The sequence below is a fragment of the Rutidosis leptorrhynchoides genome, chromosome 3 (genome assembly GCF_046630445.1).
Source record: "Rutidosis leptorrhynchoides isolate AG116_Rl617_1_P2 chromosome 3, CSIRO_AGI_Rlap_v1, whole genome shotgun sequence".
NCBI lineage: Eukaryota > Viridiplantae > Streptophyta > Magnoliopsida > Asterales > Asteraceae > Rutidosis > Rutidosis leptorrhynchoides.
Window position 1 is genome coordinate 149,095,927 of NC_092335.1, and position 23,222 is coordinate 149,119,148.

Consider the following 23,222-nt stretch of genomic DNA (forward strand, 5'->3'; position numbering starts at 1 on the left):
GCAACCCAAATTGTTGAGACTTATGTTTTTGAAAAGAGATTTACACAACGTTTGACCGTCTAGTTTGACCGATGATATCACGAACTATATAACATATGATAATTATACGTTTGTGTATATATATGTATATATACATATTTAACATGATCTAAGGATGTTTTAATATCTCATTTTGTATTAATAACAATAAGTTATAAGTATATTTTGAAACTACTAACTTAAGTTTTCAAAACGATAACTTTAAGTAACGTTTTTTGATATAAATACTTATAACCTATAATGTTTATACATATATCGTATATGTAATGTATTTAATCACTTTTTAAGGACTTAAATACATAAAACAATATAAGTATATTCACAAAAGATAACTATATTTGAATCCTCGTTCCGTTTTCACAAGATTTCTATACGTATATCTAGAGTATATGTACTCGTATCATACCTAACTTCTATACGTATTTCCTATTGGTATATACACATCAAATCACCACCTAACTAGCCCTTGTTACTTCCCTAAGGTAGAGGTAATTACTTTTGTATGATTGCTTGACTAAATACATAAAATTACAAACTAAAATTTTGTCTTGGTTCCCCCCATTCACGTTTTTTAAGAGCCATGGGGGATCATCATTTTGATTCATTTTTACTTCAATTCTCTAGCTAAAAACACACACACTTATGAGCCTTAAACCCCTTAACCATCTCAGCTCACAACCATGAAGATCTAGTTCCAAAAACATCACTTAATCATCATAAGAAAACCCTTACAAAAACACTTCAAGAATCCTTCCAAGAACACAAGTTTACTTCTAATCTTTCATCCAATTCCATCACTCTTTTGGTTCTAGGTTTTTACTTCTCTTTTACAGCAATCTTGTCCAAGTAACTTGAGGTAGTAACTTTGTTCATAACCTTATTCGATTCATATATATATAGCTATCTTATTTTATGGTATACAATTTTAACAACAAGAACATAGTTTGAATGATTTCAAACTTGTTTGCAAACTAAATAGATCCTTCTAACTTAATTTTTAAAATACTTCAAGACATGTAATATATCATAAATATATGCTAATTTAACAAAGTATAACTTGGTTTTTCAAAGAACTCCTTAAAAACTGTTTTTACGACGTCGGAGTGCAACCGGGGGCGATTTTGGGTTGGATAATTAAAAACTATTTTGAACCTTGAATTGGAGGTTTATTTTCTGGAAAAATGATATTTACTATGAATATGATAACACATAAAAATTTCATGATTTAACTCAAAGTATAAGTATTTTTAGAAAAATAATCATTTAATGTTGTTTGCATAAGGGAAAATGATTAACTTCATAAGTTTCACCAAAATTTGACCTATGACCTGTGATTTCGAATACAAACTAAGGTATTTGCAGTTCATATTCTTAAAGAAGGACTCGATCCAAGGAAGTGGCAAGTTGAACCAACGAAAACGGAGTTGTAACGAAGAAACTATGACCAAAACAAAATCGGATATCCAAAACTAGTTTAGCCACGAAAATAGTTGGAGAAAAATTAAATGAATCACATCTTTCTAAAATAACATGATATTTTATATATATGTACTCATAATTTAATTTTATATATTTCAGGACCACCCGTAAACAATACGAGAAGATTAATCATAAGATCCCATGATTGTACGCAACACGTCATTTGACAACACCGGTACTTTATGTACGCAACACGTCATTTGACAACACCGGTACCGTGGGTCAAGATTAATCCCGACCAATACAAATACGATGGGGTTTTATTTATTTCGATGGGGGTTTTATTTATTAAACACCTAAATATGAACCATTAAAATTGAATTACTAACATCGGACTGCTAACTACGGACTAAGAAGACATTAAAAGTATTATAAGTATATATATACGTGACGATTGTTTAAAATGAAAATATATTGATATATTATATATGGATAGGTTCGTGATATCAACCGGAGACCAAGTCAAAATATATATATCTTCAAGGCAAAAGTGAGTATATAGTCCCACTTTTAAACTCTAAATATTTCGGGATGAGAATACATGCATTTTGTGTTTTACGATATGGACACAAGTAACTAAAAAATATATTCTACGTTGAGTTGTACCACTGGCATACTTCCCTGTAGCTTGGTAACTACTATTTACAGCGGTATTGTAAACGCGAATCCTGTTGATAGATCTATCGGGCCTGACAACCCCAACCGGACTGGACGACCAGTATTCAACGGTTGCACAGTACTTCGTTTCGTGACTACACTTGGTACGGTGTAGTAAGATTTCATAATAAAGGGAATATGCGACGTGATTAAATGTTAAGTATGGCTACCAAGTGCTCAACCATTTAGAATATTTTTATTAAAATGTTTACATATGAAATCTTGTGGTCTATATTTATACCGCTGCCGGCATTAAACCTATATCTCACCAACTTTATGTTGACGTTTTAAGCATGTCTATTCTCAGGTGATAATTAGAAGCTTCCGCTGCAACATGTTGAATTTAAGCAAGATCTTGAGTATGCATATTTGTGTCAAAAATAAAACTGCATATCCGAGGAATTGTAATGTAAAATATGCTAGAAATCGTATTGTTATCATCACATGTAAAGTTTGTAAGTCTAAGATTATCGCTAAACGATAATCATCTTTGTATTGTCTAAAGCTTGTATTAAAATAAGAGTTATGGTTTGTAATGTAAAATAAATGCAGTTGTTCTTTTAAAAATGTCGCATATAGAGGTCAATACCTCGCAATGAAATCATACGTTATCTAACTCGTTCTTATGGTTAAGGACGGGTTATGACATGTGGTATCAGAGCGGTGGTCTTAGCGAACCAGGTTTGCATTAGTGTGTCTAACTGATAAGTCGTTAGGATACATTAGTAAGTCTGGACTTTGACCGGGTCTGATTTAAAAACCATTGCTTATCATTGTTGGTTAAAATTTATATGTAAATATTATGTAGTACTAATGGGTTAGTTGTTGTGTGATAGATGTCGGGCTCAAAACTTGTTATCACATTCAGCGACTCCGAACCAGAATCTTCAGATGGTGTTCCAGTCATTAACCTATCCGATGACGAAAATAATATCTTTGGGGAAGACTCACAAATTCCAGATGAACCAACTATAGGGAACCCGGAAAGTGAACCCGAGGAGGAAAGTGAACCCGAGGAGGAAAGTGAACCCGAGGAAGAAATACAGGAAATTACGAAAGACAAGTTCGAACTAGGAAAGAAACGAAAGGCTAATGAATTAGAAAATTCAAATCTCGAAGAGGATGATGTGGCACCAACTCCACTAGACACTACCACCCCTATTCCCGCTATTCCTATTCATTCTATCCCGGTATCTAGTTCTTCAGCCCCACAGCCAAAATATAGGCAGACAGCTAGGATAAGCGTTAGGCCATTCCTTGAACCTAAACGTCCTAGAAAATAGACCAAACGATGCGCTGCCGTATTAAACCATGGGATCATATAATGTTTTGTATAATATTATTAGTGTGGTTTGCTTAATGTTCGATGTAAGATAAGCATATGTAAAATAGTGAAGTATGAAATGCAATAATTTTCCATGGTTAAGTATTATTTAGATGGTAGTAATTGGTTCTGTACTAAGCTATTAAGTATGAACATTAACGGGTAGGTACTACCCTAGATATAATTATAAAATGCTAATAAGAAGAAAAGGCTTTTATAATAATACCTGGTTCATATTATTAACAAGCTATAATGTACTGTAAATATACACTACATCTATAATATTCCATGTGAATAATTATTTTCTTTTCATTCTTATAGAAGAATATGGCGCGATTGAATCGAATGACGGAACAAGAAGTAGAGGAATTCATCAACCAGCAAGTGAACGATAGAATGTTATGGGTCGAAGCTGCAAGAGCTGCTGCAGTTAACCCAAATCCTCGTGTAGGATGCACCTACAAGACGTTTCAAGCTTGCAAGCCCTCATCATTCAGTGGAACAGAAGGACCGATCGGTTTAACCCGGTGGATAGAAAAGATGGAGACTGTGTTTAAAATCAGTGGTTGTGTTCTTATGCAACGGAAGAAAGTTATTGCATACGCATCCCGACAATTGAAGATTCACGAGCGGAATTATACGACGCATGATTTAGAACTGGGAGCAGTCGTGTTTGCATTGAAGATATGGAGACACTACTTGTATGGGGTTAAATGCACTGTGTTCACTGATCATAAAAGTCTTCAACATATTTTTGATCAGAAACAGCTGAACATGAGGCAACGTAGGTGGGTCGAGCTGATAAACGACTATGATTGTGAAATTCGTTATCATCCCGGGAAGGCGAATGTGGTGGCCGATGCTCTAAGCAGAAAGGAACGAGAACCAATTCGAGTACGAGCAATGAACATAAAAATTCGCATGAATCTCAACTCACAAATCAAAGAAGTTCAACGAGAAGCACTTACTAAAGAAAACATAAGAAATGAAATAATGAAGAAGTATGAGAAGCAACTCGTTATACGGGAAGACGGAATTCGATATTTTGCAAACCGTATTTGGGTACCGAAGTTGGGTGGATTAAGGAAGTTGATATTGAATGAGGCACATAAGACAAGATACTCGATACATCCTGGAGTTGGAAAGATGTACCAAGATCTTAAGACACATTATTGGTGGCCTAATTTAAAGACAGACGTTGCAACATATGTTGGGGAGTGTTTAACTTGTTCCAAAGTCAAAGCAGAACACCAAAAGCCGTCAGGGCTACTTCAACAACCAGAAATCCCAGAATGGAAATGGGATGGTATTACCATGGATTTCATCATGAAGTTACCAAAGACTGCCTGGGGATACGATACCATTTGGGTAATTGTTGATCGTCTCACCAAATCTGCACATTTCTTGCCTATAAAGGAAACGGATAGAATGGAGAAATTATTACGATTATATATAAAGGAAATTGTTTCAAGGCATGAAATACCTATTTCCATTATATCTGATCGTGATAGTAGATTTACCTCAAAGTTCTGGCAATCACTACAGGAGGCACTAGGAACTCGTTTGGATATGAGCACCGCATATCATCCGCAAACTGACGGGCAGAGTGAAAGAACAATTCAGACTCTTGAAGACATGCTCAGGGCATGTGTGATCGATTTTGGAAACGGATGGGATAAGTATTTACCGTTAGCAGAATTCTCATATAATAATAGTTATCATGCGAGCATTAAAGCTGCACCATTCGAAGCACTGTATGGAATGAAGTGTAGATCTCCTATCTGTTGGAATGAAGTAGGAGATCGACAATTAACTGGTCCCGAGATCATACACGAAACGACTGAGAAGATAGTACAAATCAAGGAGAGATTGAAAACAGCCCGTAGCCGCCAAAAGAGCTACGCCGATGTCCGAAGGAAACCATTAGAGTTTCAGATTGGGGACATGGTTATGTTAAAGGTGTCACCGTGGAAAGGTGTAATACGTTTCGGCAAAAGGGGTAAACTGAACCCAAGGTACGTAGGCCCGTTCAAGATCATCGAACGCATTGGACCGGTAGCTTATCGACTCGAATTACCGCAACAACTCGCCGGAGTACATAATACATTTCACGTCTCAAACCTTAAGAAGTGTCTTGCAAAGGAAGACCTCACCATTCCTCTTGAAGAAATTCAAGTTGACGAGAAACTACAATTCATAGAAGAACCAATCGAGATCATGGACCGTGAAGTTAAACGGATCAAGCAGAGCAACATACCGATCGTTAAAGTTCGTTGGAATGCACGAAGAGGTCCCGAGTTTACTTGGGAGCGAGAGGATCAAATGAAACCAAAATACCCGCATTTGTTTCCCGATGACGCAAAATAGGTACGATTTTAAAATTTCGGGACGAAATTTATTTAACGGGTAGGTACTGTAATGACCCGGACTTTTTCGATCGATTTATACTTATAAGATTAATATTTACATAAATTAAACCTTACCAACATGATAAGCAACCCAAATTGTTGAGACTTATGTTTTTGAAAAGAGATTTACACAATGTTTGACCGTCTAGTTTGACCGATGATATCACGAACTATATAACATATGATAATTATACGTTTATGTATATATATGTATATATACATATTTAACATGATCTAAGGATTTTTTAATATCTCATTTTGTATTAATAACAATAAGTTATAAGTATATTTTGAAACTACTAACTTAAGTTTTCAAAACGATAACTTTAAGTAACGTTTTTTGATATAAATACTTATAACCTATAATGTTTATACATATATCGTATATGTAATGTATTTAATCACTTTTTAAGGACTTAAATACATAAAACAATATAAGTATATTCACAAAAGATAACTATATTTGAATCCTCGTTCCGTTTTCACAAGATTTCTATACGTATATCTAGAGTATATGTACTCGTATCATACCTAACTTCTATACGTATTTACTATTGGTATATACACATCAAATCACCACCTAACTAGCCCTTGTTACTTCCCTAAGGTAGAGGTAATTACTTTTGTATGATTGCTTGACTAAATACATAAAATTACAAACTAAAATTTTATCTTGGTTCCCCCCATTCACGTTTTTTAAGAGCCATGGGGGATCATCATTTTGATTCATTTTTACTTCAATTCTCTAGCTAAAAACACACACACTTATGAGCCTTAAACCCCTTAACCATCTCAGCTCACAACCATGAAGATCTAGTTCCAAAAACATCACTTAATCATCATAAGAAAACCCTTACAAAAACACTTCAAGAATCCTTCCAAGAACACAAGTTTACTTCTAATCTTTCATCCAATTCCATCACTCTTTTGGTTCTAGGTTTTTACTTCTCTTTTACAGCAATCTTGTCCAAGTAACTTGAGGTAGTAACTTTGTTCATAACCTTATTCGATTCATATATATATAGCTATCTTATTTTATGGTATACAATTTTAACAACAAGAACATAGTTTGAATGATTTCAAACTTGTTTGCAAACTAAATAGATCCTTCTAACTTAATTTTTAAAATACTTCAAGACATGTAATATATCATAAATATATGCTAATTTAACAAAGTATAACTTGGTTTTTCAAAGAACTCCTTAAAAACTGTTTTTACGACGTCGGAGTGCAACCGGGGGCGGTTTTGGGTTGGATAATTAAAAACTATTTTGAACCTTGAATTGGAGGTTTATTTTCTGGAAAAATGATATTTACTATGAATATGATAACACATAAAAATTTCATGATTTAACTCAAAGTATAAGTATTTTTAGAAAAATAATCATTTAATGTTGTTTGCATAAGGGAAAATGATTAACTTCATAAGTTTCACCAAAATTTGACCTATGACCTGTGATTTCGAATACAAACTAAGGTATTTGCAGTTCATATTCTTAAAGAAGGACTCGATCCAAGGAAGTGGCAAGTTGAACCAACGAAAACGGAGTTGTAACGAAGAAACTATGACCAAAACAAAATCGGATATCCAAAACTAGTTTAGCCACGAAAATAGTTGGAGAAAAATTAAATGAATCACATCTTTCTAAAATAACATGATATTTTATATATATGTACTCATAATTTAATTTTATATATTTCAGGACCACCCGTAAACAATACGAGAAGATTAATCATAAGATCCCATGATTGTACGCAACACGTCATTTGACAACACCGGTACTTTATGTACGCAACACGTCATTTGACAACACCGGTACCGTGGGTCAAGATTAATCCCGACCAATACAAATACGATGGGGTTTTATTTATTTTGATGGGGGTTTTATTTATTAAACACCTAAATATGAACCATTAAAATTGAATTACTAACATCGGACTGCTAACTACGGACTAAGAAGACATTAAAAGTATTATAAGTATATATATACGTGACGATTGTTTAAAATGAAAATATATTGATATATTATATATGGATAGGTTCGTGATATCAACCGGAGACCAAGTCAAAATATATATATCTTCAAGGCAAAAGTGAGTATATAGTCCCACTTTTAAACTCTAAATATTTCGGGATAAGAATACATGTATTTTGTGTTTTACGATATGGACACAAGTAACTAAAAAATATATTCTACGTTGAGTTGTACCACTGGCATACTTCCCTGTAGCTTGGTAACTACTATTTACAGCGGTATTGTAAACGCGAATCCTGTTGATAGATCTATCGGGCCTGACAACCCCAACCGGACTGGACGACCAGTATTCAACGGTTGCACAGTACTTCGTTTCGTGACTACACTTGGTACGGTGTAGTAAGATTTCATAATAAAGGGAATATGCGACGTGATTAAATGTTAAGTATGGCTACCAAGTGCTCAACCATTTAGAATATTTTTATTAAAATGTTTACATATGAAATCTTGTGGTCTATATTTATACCGCTGCCGGCATTAAACCTATATCTCACCAACTTTATGTTGACGTTTTAAGCATGTCTATTCTCAGGTGATAATTAGAAGCTTCCGCTGTAACATGTTGAATTTAAGCAAGATCTTGAGTATGCATATTTGTGTCAAAAATAAAACTGCATATCCGAGGAATTGTAATGTAAAATATGCTAGAAATCGTATTGTTATCATCACATGTAAAGTTTGTAAGTCTAAGATTATAGCTAAACGATAATCATCTTTATATTGTCTAAAGCTTGTATTAAAATAAGAGTTATGGTTTGTAATGTAAAATAAATGCAGTTGTTCTTTTAAAAATGTCGCATATAGAGGTCAATACCTCGCAATGAAATCATACGTTATCTAACTCGTTCTTATGGTTAAGGACGGGTTATGACAGCTCCTCATCGTGTTGAATCAGCTCAAGCTACTGCACAGCCCAAATGTTACTTAGATCATGATAAGAGTCACACTCCTACATCATTACCAGCCAGAACTCTTTCACAATCTGGGTCAACATGTGTTGCCAATGAGTCAGCAGAGTCACAGCTGCTCTTACAGACACCTTACTCTATCTCAATCAAAGGGTTATCTAAATCACCAGTCTGTCCCCAGAGACCAACAACAGATGCAATTATTGAGTCAAATTTATTTGGTTCTATAGTTGTTAACATATAATGTTCTTTTGTTTCAGTTCTTAGTAGGGTAGATGAACAGGCAGAGGGGGAGAAAGAAAAAAATGTTAATGTTTCTACTGATGAGCTCTCTGTTTCTGCTACTGGTGTTGGTGCCACTGATTTGTCTACTGGTGGTGCTGATGCTAGTGTTGTTGCCTCTACTGTTGCTGGTACTACAGGAGATATTTTGGCTGCTGGTTCCACTGAGCTAACTGTTAATGAGGAGTTAGCTACTACTGATATTTCTGCTACTCCTCCTGTTGTCTCCGGTATTGCTACTTCAACCACTGATTCTGAGGTGGTTGATAAGATGATAACAGAACCTCCTCCTGCACTTGAAAACGTTATTGATAATATTGTTAAGGAGGTTCTTGATTTCGATGTTACTGGTTCTACCACTGTTACTCCTCCAACTGCTGCTACTGAGGAAATTACTACAGGTGGTGACCAGGATGACGTGGTGCTTACTGATGAGCTTATCGCAGCAAATGCTGCCTATTCTGAACATGTCACTGGTTCTACGGAACCCACTTTGGCTGCTGGTACCTCCACTGCTACTACTAATGACACTACTCAGGCTTCTGTTTCTGGTGAAAAGCCCAAGTATGTGTGCAAAATGAGAGGCCTATGTTGCTTATAAAAGACACAGAATTGAGCATAGAAGAAGCCTAGACCCTGAAAAGATGGATATTCATGATGAACTGCTCAGCATAAACAAATACAAGAGAGATGCTCGAAAAGAAAATGCTAAGTTCATGGTGATATATGATAAAAAGAAGGCAAAGCTGTATGCTGAGCGAGCAGATAGGATTAAAAGAATGACACCTGAAGAGATGCAAGATTATTTGCAATCTACTGAGTCAGGAGGAGTTAGAGCTAATGTATTCATGAAATGGCTGGATGCTATGTTAGAAACCAGCCAATCCTCTCGACCAGCATCTTCTGCTCAGCCAGCTGCACCACAACAGCCAGCAGAAGTCATCAACCTTGATGATGATGTTATTGAGGGGAAGTATCTTGCTATTACTCCCTATCTGCCTCCACAAGAACCAGTATCAACACAAGAACCACCAGCTGAACCCAAGCCAATCAATAAACAAAGGATAAAATCTGCCCCTAAGGATAATCAGCCCCTAAGGAAAGACCCATTATTTGAGGCAGCTGGTGAAGATAATGTGGCAGTTGTGCCAGCTGATACTAATCAGTCTGCTGGTACTGAAGACACAGCAAGGAGTGTTATGAATGATGACCCAGCCAGAAGTGTGCGGCTTGGTGTAACAAGTGATGAAGACCCAGCCAAGGTGGCTGAGCTGGGTGCTAACAAAGATGCTAATTCTATTGATGCGGCTGATTTCACAATCTGGGGCAGAGGAAGTTCAACGTTTATTCAATCACCTATTCCTGCCCAGAATCTTGCTTACTTTGACAGGACACTGGATGAACGTATTGATTTTGAATTAGTGGGTTCTTCTGGCATAGCAGAATCATGTAGGTATCCTCCATCTTCCCCAAAATGTCATGATAAACACACTACTTGGGAAGATGATCCAGCGGTACATGGTGATCCAGACTTAAGAAAGATGAATCCAGACGAAAGAGAGGCTTACAGGCCGGAGATCACTGTTCCAGAACTGCTTGAACAAAGAGCAGCTGCTATACCTGAAAGGATATGCCAAATCAGAATGCTGTACCATCCACTTGATCAGCAATTCTACATCAATGCCTTGGAATTCAGCATTGAAGTTGTTGTGTATCTATACAACAGTGGTCAAAGGCTACATACTGATGCAGAGAAAGCTCTCTTTTATGAGGCTCTACAGCTGGAGATGGATCTAAAGCAATACTATGATGCTATGACTACTGATGAAGGCAGACAGTTGATTGTTATAGCTAAATCCCTCAACATTACTGCCTATGATTATCTTTTGAGTGTTCAACTTGAAAGGCAAAGAAGGGAGGATGTTGATGCCGAATATGCTGAGAGGCTGAGGCTTCAGGAAGAAGAAGCTAAGTTGGCTGCTGATAGAAAACAAGAGGCTGAGTCCCTCAAGTTAGCTAAAGCCATCGTTAAGGAACAGGACAAGGCATTCGATGAACTGGAAGCTGCTGAGAAGGTACCTACTGTAGCTCCTATAGAGACTGAACGAACAATAGAGCTATCTGATCATTATTATAGGAGCAAGTATGGTGATGTGATGACCAGGTGATCCAATCCAGGTAAGATCATCAAAGTGCATAAAGGCACAAAAAGGGCTTTCAGTGTCAGCAGGGAAGGTAATGTTCAAGAGAGGATAGACTACACTGAACTAAGAACCTTAGGATTCAGTGAATGGATGGAGATACTGCAGTACTTTATTGGTAAAGGTAAAAGTGGTATTAAAGATACACTGAAACCTGAACTTCAAGAGCTCTTCAACAAAGCAGTAAAGTATGGGAACACACTAGTAGTGAATGTAGAAGAAGTTCTCTATCAAAAGCCTAAAGGAAAGAAATCTACTGGTGATGGCCCACACAGAAGAGATCCCATCATTCTACCCCCTCAAATTCCAGTGTATGACCCTGCTGAGCTACCTTACCTATTCCCTGAAGCCTGGGCAGCCCTCAAAGTAAAGGAAGAAGAGCTATCTGGTGATGAACAAGAGAAAGATAAAGATAAAGATAGATAGCCTTCTTGTAATTAATTGTATCTTTTGTTATTTCATCTTTCATTATACTGTTTTGTAAATGTTTGTATATATTCTGTTGTAATGAAAATGAAATGAGTCTAAGTTCAAAATCATATCAATTTATAAGATATAGATAACTCAGCAAAAGATCCCAAAACAAACCACAAAGGGGTTAAATCTACTGCCTATTTTTCATTAGGTCCCTTAGTGCCGGCTTTAGTATTTTCTCTTTACGTCATAGGTTTTGTCATCATCAAATAGGGGGAGATTGTTGAGTCCCCAAAATAATTAAGGATTTAATTATGACAAAACTATAATTTATTTGCACTAAAATATTATGTGCAGCCAGCACAAGTTTATTTATGTATAGACAACAGATATTGTTATGTTGAGTGTTTAGTTTGCTGCTTAGTCTACCAGCACAAGGTAGACAGTATTCTTCAATTAGCACAGGATGTGTACTCAGCAATTCAAGAATATCAAGTGACTCAGCAATGAAGAACCATCATAGCTGGAATGCAGCTTACTACACAAGACAGCTATGCTCCATTACAAGTATAGTGGTTTTCTAAGTGGTCTACATCAATTGTACTATTCAACAGAAGTCAAAGACAAAGTTGAATAGATAAGTACACACGTCGGCGGCTGACAAGTAACCTTACAAGACCACGTAGGAATGCAGAAGTTTAACGCATGTGCAGACATGTGTTATAGTTTGTCAACACCTAGGAAATACAACATTTGATTTGTTTAAACAAATAGTGGTGCCAAACCGAATTGGGGCGTTCCTGCAAATAGCTACCAAAGAGGAAAGAGGAGATCACGCTCTCTGATGTAGTTATCCCCACAAGTACAGACATCCTATGTACCAGTGGACAATAGAATAATTACACAGATAATAGGACTAGTATAAATTGATGTATCCACTATTGTAACAACTAGTGGTGTGGGTTTGTTTATTTAGAGTCCAAAACATGTAATAGCTTAGAACACCCTCTGTAGCTATACTTAGGTAAATCTGTATCAACCAACTATCATTCTGCCGAGGATAGTTGTAATTCTTTGTGATTTAATCAATAAAGAATAAACCGTTGAAAAATTACCTTTGACTCTATTTAATTTACTTGCTTGAATACTAAACTATGTCTTAATTGTTAAGTTAATTAAAAGAATTGTATTCACCCCTTACAAAACTCCTGTTGTTTATCAAGGGACCAACACTGTCCCTCGTCAGCCATTTCCTCATCGGTGGTGAACTGTCGTGCAAAATCTGAAGTGTTCACACCTGAAGATATTCTAAAACGAATCTAGTCTGAATGAGCAATCAGTCCTGTGAGCGATGAAGTGTTGGTGTGAATCATAGGCCCCTTGAACGAACCCTGCCCTTCCTGCAAATCTCGGCCCCAATCATGATTCATACTCATTCCTTACATACCCTGTGTAACATCCTCAGCCGTATACTGTATAACAACCCTCACTTTTCCCTTCTGAATTTACCAAACTGCCCTTAGGGTTTTAATGTCATACTCTGTGTATTAGCATTAGGGTTGTTATCCGTTACGACCAATGAACTAAAAATTTATACTTTCACTAAATGAACGTAATTATTATTAAAACCCTAATATGATATAAAACCCTAAACTTAACCTTACCTATTAACTACAAAACCCTAATACCATTTAATATTAAATATTGAACCTTAACTCTAATATTAAATTAATAATAAACTATATAAAGGTGACATTTATAAAATTTAAAAACTTATTGGAACCAAATAACAACTAATAAAAGATTAGGGTCTAATAAATAAATAAAATATAATTTAAATAAATGTAATCCTAATAATAATAATAATAATAATAATAAAAAAATATATATAAAATAGATAAATAAACAAAAATGCCGTGTAAAAAAAGAGAGATATAAAAAAAATACGTATAAATTTTTGGGGTCGGTTTTATTAGAGGAAAAGAAGGGAAGATACTTGGTCAATAAGCAAACACTAATCCTAGGATGAATAGGAAATCAAAACTATAAAAGGCTTCATGATCTCCCAAGTTTGGCACCACCAAAATAGATCACGAATCCTTCCTAAAATTTCTGTAGAGGTCGACTAAATAAACTGCAGTTTTCCCTCTTTGATTATCGACTAAATACAACATTCCCTAGGCCTCCTGTAGTTGACATTCAACTCACAGAAGGCTTTCATTATTCGACCGAATTGCCAGCTTGTTCCTTCCTTTCTTTTGTTGACTCTAAACCCTCCAACTACATCCTGTTTCAGTCGACTAAAACCACCATCAAACAGCCCTTTTCAGTCGCCAATCTTCATCATCAAAAAGCCTGCTGTAGTCGACATAAAACCCTCACAAAACCCTCCTGGTATTCGCTGCTGAACTTGCTGCTATTCAACCTCAATTCATCGTCAAATCTGTTGTGTTGTTGCTGCATAGTTGCAGCTGCAATTCGCAAATCAAACAACCCATCAGACGCTCGTTGCTGCGTGTTTCTTTTCTTGTTTGCTGCTAGTGGTGTCGTGATCAAACGGGTTAAGAAAACCTGTGTTTTGGGTCGTGGATTGTTGCTGAGCTGCTGCTGTTTTTCTGTCGATCAAAGAGGACCCAAGAAGACCTTTTGTGGGTCGTTATTGCTGCTGCTTAGTTTCTGTCTTTGCATCGTATCATCATCATCCTAGGTCTCAATCTTAGTAAGGTATCCTAATAACCCTAGTTTAATCATGTGTTTAAATCAAATTACTTTTAAGATGTTAATGAGAGCAAGTATTATGATTAATGATGAAGATTATGGTGTTGATTATGATAAGTTAAAAACATTATAGTTAAGTGTTATTATGAAGTATTATGAATAATTTAATGATGTTGTAAAAAGGTTATGAATAAGGGTTACAAATTGATAAATAAGATTGTTAAACTTAAAAGTATTATGAATTAATTATGATTGATAAAAGTTGAACAAGTTAATGAATCGTGTAGGAATAAGGATTATGGTTATTGAATAATAAACTAGTTAATATAATTAAGTATTATGAATTTTAAATTGATCATGAAGAATTATAATTAAGGTTAAAAGAATTGATAGGTTGGTTTGAGATTGTGTTAAAGATTAATAAGAATAGGAATAATGATAATGAATATGACTAATAAGTTAAGGTTGTTGAATTATGATTATAAAGAAAGTATGATTATGAAGTAGTAGGTAATATGATGAATTAAGTCTAATGATTATTATGATTAGGGTTTAGCTATGATTATTGAAATAAATAAAGATTGTGATTAAAAGAGTTAGGTTATGAATATGAATAAGAAGTTTATGATTTAATGTGTAAAGTTAATAAGCTATTTAATAGTAATAGATGAAGAGTATGATCATGTGTTAGATTATAAATTATGATTAAGATTATTAAGATCAGGGTTAGAAGATTTGAATAATGATAGTTGTATGGTTATGATATAGATTATGAAAAAGAATTGTTGATAAATATTAAGATTAGGGTTGATGAATAAGTTATGATGTTAGGTGCATGAGATTAATTAATAGGTAATAATAAAGAATGTACATGCATGCATGCATGCATGCATACGTACGTACGTGCATGTATACACTGTAAGTATATGTGTGTGTGTATATATATATAAGTATATATATACATACGTGTATATGTATGTGTATATATGTATGTGTATGTATGTGTGTATGTATGTATGAACGTGTATTAAGTAAGTATTATTATAAGTTAGTAAACCTAATAATAAGAAAAGTAATAAGTATATGTATATGTACCATCTTACACTATCATATATGTAACACATACACCTACTATATATATATGATATATATATATATATATATATATATATATATATATATATATATATATATATATATATATATATATATATATATATATATATATATATATATATATATATATATATATAATAAAGAATGTATATGTATGTATCACATAGAGGTATATTTATGGATGTAACATATAATGATAGATATACATAGTAATTGATTAAAGTAAATAATAATACTATTATTAGTATAACTTATACACTTAATTATATAGTAACACTTAATAACCCTAAGTATATTATTACTTATATAAATATAACTTTTCTCGAGAACGGTCACTATTAATATAGCTTGCTATATTAATAAACAAACTTTATGTCTATTAGACATTAACTAATCGAACATAATATCTCTAAGTTGAGATCTCCGTGTTCAACACTCCGATCATATAACTTGCGTGGAATATCTATCTGCTATTAAGGTGAACTTCATAGCCCCGCTTTTTAACTATCTTTATATACTTACTTTGAACTTTGGGGTGAGACACATGCTTGCTTTTAAACTATTTTATGCTTAGACACAAGTACCTGAAAACTGTTTAACTGTGCTGACATGCTTTGATTCATGCTAAATCCCTACCATGATATCGTTAATTACTGGAATTTTGGTAAGCTTAGTTATTGTGAATAGCGCTATTGAGAGTGACGTCTCTAACCATTTGACCGTTGGTCTTTGGTTACATAATAATGATTAAACGACACTGACAGTTCAAGGTGTCCAGGGGTAACTTTGTTTATGTCTCGATATCATAACTTCAGCATTCACTTTTGATAACTAAATCTTGTGGTCTAAAACTATATATATTAAACCTATGTTGTTCACTCAACCTTTTTGGTTGACACTTTAAGCATGTTTTGTCTCAGGTGAAGATTGCTAAAGATTGTGTGCTATTTAGACTTTGCTGCATTTGGAGTCTGTATTTTAATATTCATATTATTGCATTAGAACATTAAAGCATACAATTGCAATGACTTAGTACATTCCGCTGCTTTAGTACATTGGTTATCAAATAAAACGTCTCATATAGAGTCGTTCTCGTTTATACATACTTGTGTTGTGATATTGTGAAGTCATATTTCTCCGACCCTATTTGGGGGTATGACAGAGTGGTATCAGAACCAGGTTGTTATAGAGAACCAGGATTGCATATTTATGTGTGCCTTATGTGTTAGTTAGGTGCCTTAGCAATCTATAGGACTATAACCTTTCCTGTTTTAGTTTTTAGTGCATTTTTCCCCTTACATTTTATTCGTGCTTTTGCGTCATCCTTAGAACCTACCTAATCATCTCTCTTTCTTTTCATTTAGGATGTCTCGCCTTAACCCGATCATCATTTCTGACTCCGAGGAATCCTACTCCGAAAGATCTGTCCGCACACCGACTTATGGACCCGTTTCCCCGCCATTTTCACCAACTCACCCAAACTATGTCCCTGCTAGTCCACCACACTCCCCTCATTTGGAAGAATCCCACACTAATGATAACTATGATGGGGATGACGAGGTGGAAGAGTTTGTGGAGGAGATGATTGAAGAAGAAGAAGTTGAGGAAGAATCCAAGTCCGAGTCCTCTGTTCAAGGCAATGGCAACAATGGCGTACCGCGAAACCTTTCGACTATTCGTTCTCATCAAAGTTTTATAAGCTACCCACCCCCTACATACAAGAGTACTGAAAGACCTGGGTTCAGTAATATTGAAATGGTGAATGCTGATCTCATGAGCTACACCAACCGATTTCAAGAGTTTGCTCTCATGGCTACTCCCGAGTATCTAGGGATCCAATGCTACATCAATGGATTGCCTAATGAAGTCCGAAGAGATGTTATCTTGGAGAACCTGGGCACCATACAAGAAGCTGCTTGCATGGAAAGCTATTTCATCGACAAACATAAGGAGAAAGAAGGTGCAAAAAGGAAAAGAGAATAAATGGGGCAAGAAAATTCTAAAAGCAAATTCAACAAGTTGTATAAGGGAAAGCTGTAGTGACCCGAACTTTTCCATGTTTATATATATTAAATGAAATTTATATTTACATGATTAAGTGTTTCCAACATGTTAAGCAATCAAACTTGTTAAGACTTGATTAATTGAAATAGGTTTCATATATACAATTGACCACCCAAGTTGACCGGTGATTCACGAACGTTAAAACTTTTAAAAACTATATGATGAAATATATATGATTATATATATAGTTAACATGATATTATGATAAGTAAGTATCTCATTAGATATTTTAACTATGAGTTATATACATAAAATTGAGTTTAATGATTTAAGAAACTCGAAGCGATATATATATAACGATTATCGTTATAACAACGTCTTACTAAATACATATGAATCATATTAAGATATTGATATACTATGTGAAACAACCCAACCCGTATTCCATACGATAAATTTTTTTTTTTTTATAATACACATTTACGCGCCAATTAAATATGTAAACCATCCCACAAGTTCCATTTAAACGTACATCAAATTAAATGTTTACAAAAGGCACGAAGGCCATTAATTAAGTTTTATACAAGTTTGACCCACTACAATGATAGTTTATAATCCAAACAACACTCGAGCACGGTTTGGGGCTAAACTACCCAAAACGTTAGGCCAAACTTCAAAAGCTATGCAAAAAGCACCCCCTGTCAACATAAACGGGAGACAACTAATCCAACCGTATGCCCTTACCCTTGTCCAAGCCGAAACCTATAAAATAATAAACAACGAGAGGGTAAGCAATGCTTAGTGAGTGCAACAATTATACATACATATATATAACCTATCCATTTGCAATCACAATACCAAATACCTCATACGAACTTGTAACTCAAATAGCATGTCAACATACCCGTAACACTAACAAGTCGTACATTATCACACCACTTCATTAGCATATACTCAACTCAGTATATATATAATATGCTAAACAAAAACAACAATCTCAATATGGTTAACCATAATGCTATGGTGCTACCGGCACGTGGTTCACACCATACGCATTTGAGTCTCACTCTTTTATAGTGCTACCGGCACATGGTTCACACTTTGACGCTACCGGCACGTGGTTCACGCCTCATTTTATAGTGCTACCGGCACGTGGTTCACACTCGATGCTACCGGCACGTGGTTCACATCCTATATCCGTCACATACATGTTATGGCACTACCGGCACATGGTTCATACCATAACATTCACAAATAAACACGCCATATACATGAACGTATAATTATTCCACTCACCTTGTCACAAGGATGATGTTTTAGCACTTCCGAGCTTCAACGCAATGTACCTAAATCATTAAGTGCACAATCAATTTCACAACTAGTGGGATTAACCACAATACTCCCACTTGAGCATTTAATGTCCCAATTTGCATTAAATGACTCAACTACTCACAACCGCCCATAAATGGCCAAGACTCGACTTTAATCACTAAGACTAGTGAATTAAAGTCTATTAACCTCAATTAACACAAAACTTAGGGTAATCCATACCCATTTCATCTAATTAGGTCTACTAGTACATTTTGACCCATTTTATATTACTTAGACTCACAATCAAGCCAAACTTACCCATTAACACTTCTTTCATAATTCTTAAAGTGCATTAGTGACTAACAACACCAATTGACACTTAAAACCTCAAATCACAAGGCCAAAACCCTAGATTGTGGCTATTAGGGTTTCATTACAACAACATAACTCAAACTCACCCATTTTACCCTCAAATGGGTCATCCAAATCTCTAGTAACCCAAACCCTAACCATTAACCAATTAAAACTTAAAACATAAGGTTAGAACTTACCAAGACTATCTTCTTGTAGCTAGTAACAAGGAGAACAACTTTAAATCTTGCTCCTAGGTTTGATTCACAAATCTCCAACTCTAAATCTCAAGATTAAACTAAGTGGGTTTTGTGTTTTGGGAGAGAAATTGGAAAGAAAATAGAAAAGGAAATGAAATAAATGAACTAATGGTGGAGGTTTAATGTTCCCATCAGATCCACATGTTAAATTACCAATTTGCCCCTTAAATTTATTTAATTTGAGCTAAAATCGGGGTCAGAACTGCAGAGGTGCCGCGGCGCGGCCCATTTATCGCGGCGCGACCTAACGAAGGAAAAATGACCCCTTTTAACTTGACTTCTGATCAGGAATTGCTTTATATGCCGCGGCGCGGACCCAATTGTCGCGGCGCGGCCTAAGGCTGTAACTGGACAATTCGACCGATTTAAACAATTTTCGATTTTATTTGATTTGCACATTCCAAACCCGCTTCCTATATTCACCTAGCCTTCAATAATAGTCTCACAAGACTTATCGCCAACCAAACCCATGATTAAACTTATACATGCACACATTATCAAGTATACATATATGTATATATATATATATATATATATATATATATATATATATATCTACGCATATATTCATACATTAGTTCATAAGCTAACGAGTTATAAACGTACAAATGATTAAGTGAGTAGCTTTCGATGCGTACGGGAAAACGGGATGTTACAACTCTCCCCCACTTGAATCGGAGCGCGTCCTCGCGATCCAAGCCGCATGACAAGCCGGAAGATAAACGAACACAAACTCTTCGGGCTCCCAAGTGAACTCGAAACCCTTACTACGACGCCATTGAACCTTAAAAGTCCTTACCTCTTTATGTCTCAATCTTTTGACTTTCTCATCAAGTATGGCAATCGGTTCCTCGATATACTCTAACTTATTATTTAGCTCAATCTCGTCTAATGGCACCCAAAATGAATCATCCGCAAGACACTTACAGAGGTGGGAAACATGAAATGTATAATGGATCCCTGCAAGCTCTTCGGGTAATTCCAAATGGTACGCGACTTCACCAACACGAGCTAAAACCTTAAATGGTCCAATAAACCGAGGAGCTAACTTTCCCCATTTTCGAAATCGAATAATACCTTTCCATGGCGAAACTTTGAGCATCACCATGTCACCTTCTTGAAATTCGATCGTTCGTCTACGTTTATTGGCATAAGATTTTTACCTATCTTGAGCCTTTTTCAAATGCTCTCGAATCACATCAATCTTGCTATTCGTCTCTAAAACCAAATCGGTACTCCCGATTTCCTTTTGTCCTACTTCTCCCCAATAAATCGGGGTTCGACACCTACGCCCATATAGCATCTCATAAGGTGGCATCCCAATACTGGTATGATAACTATTATTGTACGAGAATTCCACCAAAGGTAAGTGCTCGTCCTAACTACCACCAAAATCAATAATACACGCCCGTAACATATCCTCCAATGTTTGATTCGTACGTTCGGTTTGACCGTCCGTTTGAGGGTGATGCGCCATGCTCAATTTCAATTGTGTACCCATATCCTCATGTAACTTTTCCCAAAATCGAGATGTAAAACGAGTATCTCGATCCGAAACAATTGATATAGGAACACCATGTCGAGAGATGACTTCCTTGATAAACAACTTAGCCAAGGTCTCCGATGATATCGCTTCCTTAATGGGAAGAAACAAAGCACTCTTCATCAGTCGATCAACTATAACCCAAATCGAATCAAACTGGGTTCTCGCCGTTTTAGGTAACTTTGTGATGAAATCCATGGTAATGTGCTCCCATTTCCATTTCGGGATTTCTAACGGTTGTAACTTACCATACGGCTTTTGGTGCTCGGCTTTAACTTGCAAACATGTGACGCATTGCTCAACATACTTCACAACATCACGTTTCATGCCCGGCCACCAATAATCTTTCCTTAAATCAAGATACATTTTCGTTGCGCCCGGCTGAATGGAATACTTTTGACTTATGTGCTTCATCAAGTAGAACTCGTCGATAATCTCCCATCTTAGGCACCCACACTCTTCCTTGAAAAGACAACAAACCCTGCGAGCCCATAGTAATGAACTCTGATTGTCCTACAATTCGTTCCGCATGCTTGTTGTGAACGTAAGCCTCTATTTGAATCACGCTGAGTTTTTTAAGAAAATCGTTAGTAATAATCATACGTAACAATCCCAATCGTAACGCCGGGTGGTGACTCTTTCGACTTAACGCATCCGCGACCACATTCGCCTTGCCCGGATGATAAAGTATCTCACAATCATAGTCTTTTACCACATCCATCCACCTACATTGACGATAATTCAAATGTCGTTGATTAAAGAGATGTTTCAAACTCTTATGATCCGAATAAATCGTACACTTGACACCATACAAGTAATGGGGCCAAATTTTCAATGCATGCACAACCGCCGCCAACTCAATATCATGAGTCGGATATCTCGTCTCGTGTTCCTTTAATTGTCGAGAGGCATAAGCGATGACTTTACCCCTTTGCATAAGAACACACCCGAGCCCATTTAGCGAAGCATCACAATAAACCGTCATGTCTTCCACACCTTCCGGCAAAACTAACACCGGAGCTTGACACAACTTCTCTTTTAACAATTGAAAAGCAATTTCTTGCTCGTTCTCCCACATAAATCTCACGTTCTTCCTGGTCAACTTCGTCAATGGAGAAGCGATTTTAGAAAAGTCTTGGATAAACCGACGATAATAACCGGCCAATCCGAGAAAACTTCGGATTTTCGTAGGCGTAGTCGGTTGTCTCCAACTCTCCGCCGTCTCTATTTTCCCAGGATCCACTTGAATGCCGTCTTTGTTCACAATGTGACTAAGGAATTGAACCTCCCTTAGCCAAAATTCACATTTGGAAAACTTATCATACAACTTCTCTTTTCATAACGTCTTCAATACTTCACGCAAATGACGTTCATGCTCGTTCATACTTTTCGAGTAGACTAGTATGTCGTCAATGAACACAATCAACGACTTGTCCAACATAGGTTGGCACACTCAGTTTATAAGATCCATGAATGCCGCTGGTGCATTCGTAAGACCAAAAGGCATAACTACAAACTTAAAATGCCATAACGCGTTCGAAAAGCTGTTTTCTCAATATCTTCCTCACGGACCCGCATTTGGTGATAGCCGGACCGTAGGTCGATCTTAGAGAAATACGTCGCACCTTGGAGTTGATCAAACAAATCGTCGATCCTAGGCAGTGGATAACGATTCTTGATTGTCACTTTATTCAACTCCCTGTAGTCGATGCACATCCGCATACTACCATCCTTCTTTTTCACGAATAACACCGGAGCGCCCCACGGCGAAGCACCCGGTCGAATAAAATCCTTCTCAAGCAACTCTTGGGTTTGATTTAACAACTCTTGCATTTCCGTTGGTGCTAAACAATAAGGAGTTTTAGCAATGGGGGTAGCTCCCGGAACCAACTCAATACGAAATTCAACTTGTCTTTCCGCCGGAACACCCGGTAACTCATCCGAAAAACGTCTTCGAATTCACTAACTACCAGAATCTCACGAATAGGTGGTGGCTTGTCACGAGTATCAACAACATGGGCAAGAAAAGCCATGCAACCACTAACAAGAAAACGTCGTCCCCGCGCAAAAGAACATATCGGCACAAGTCTTCTTCGCTTTTCGCCATGAATAATTAACTCTCCCCCTCTAGGGGTCTTCACACGAATAAACTTCTCATGGCACGTGATATC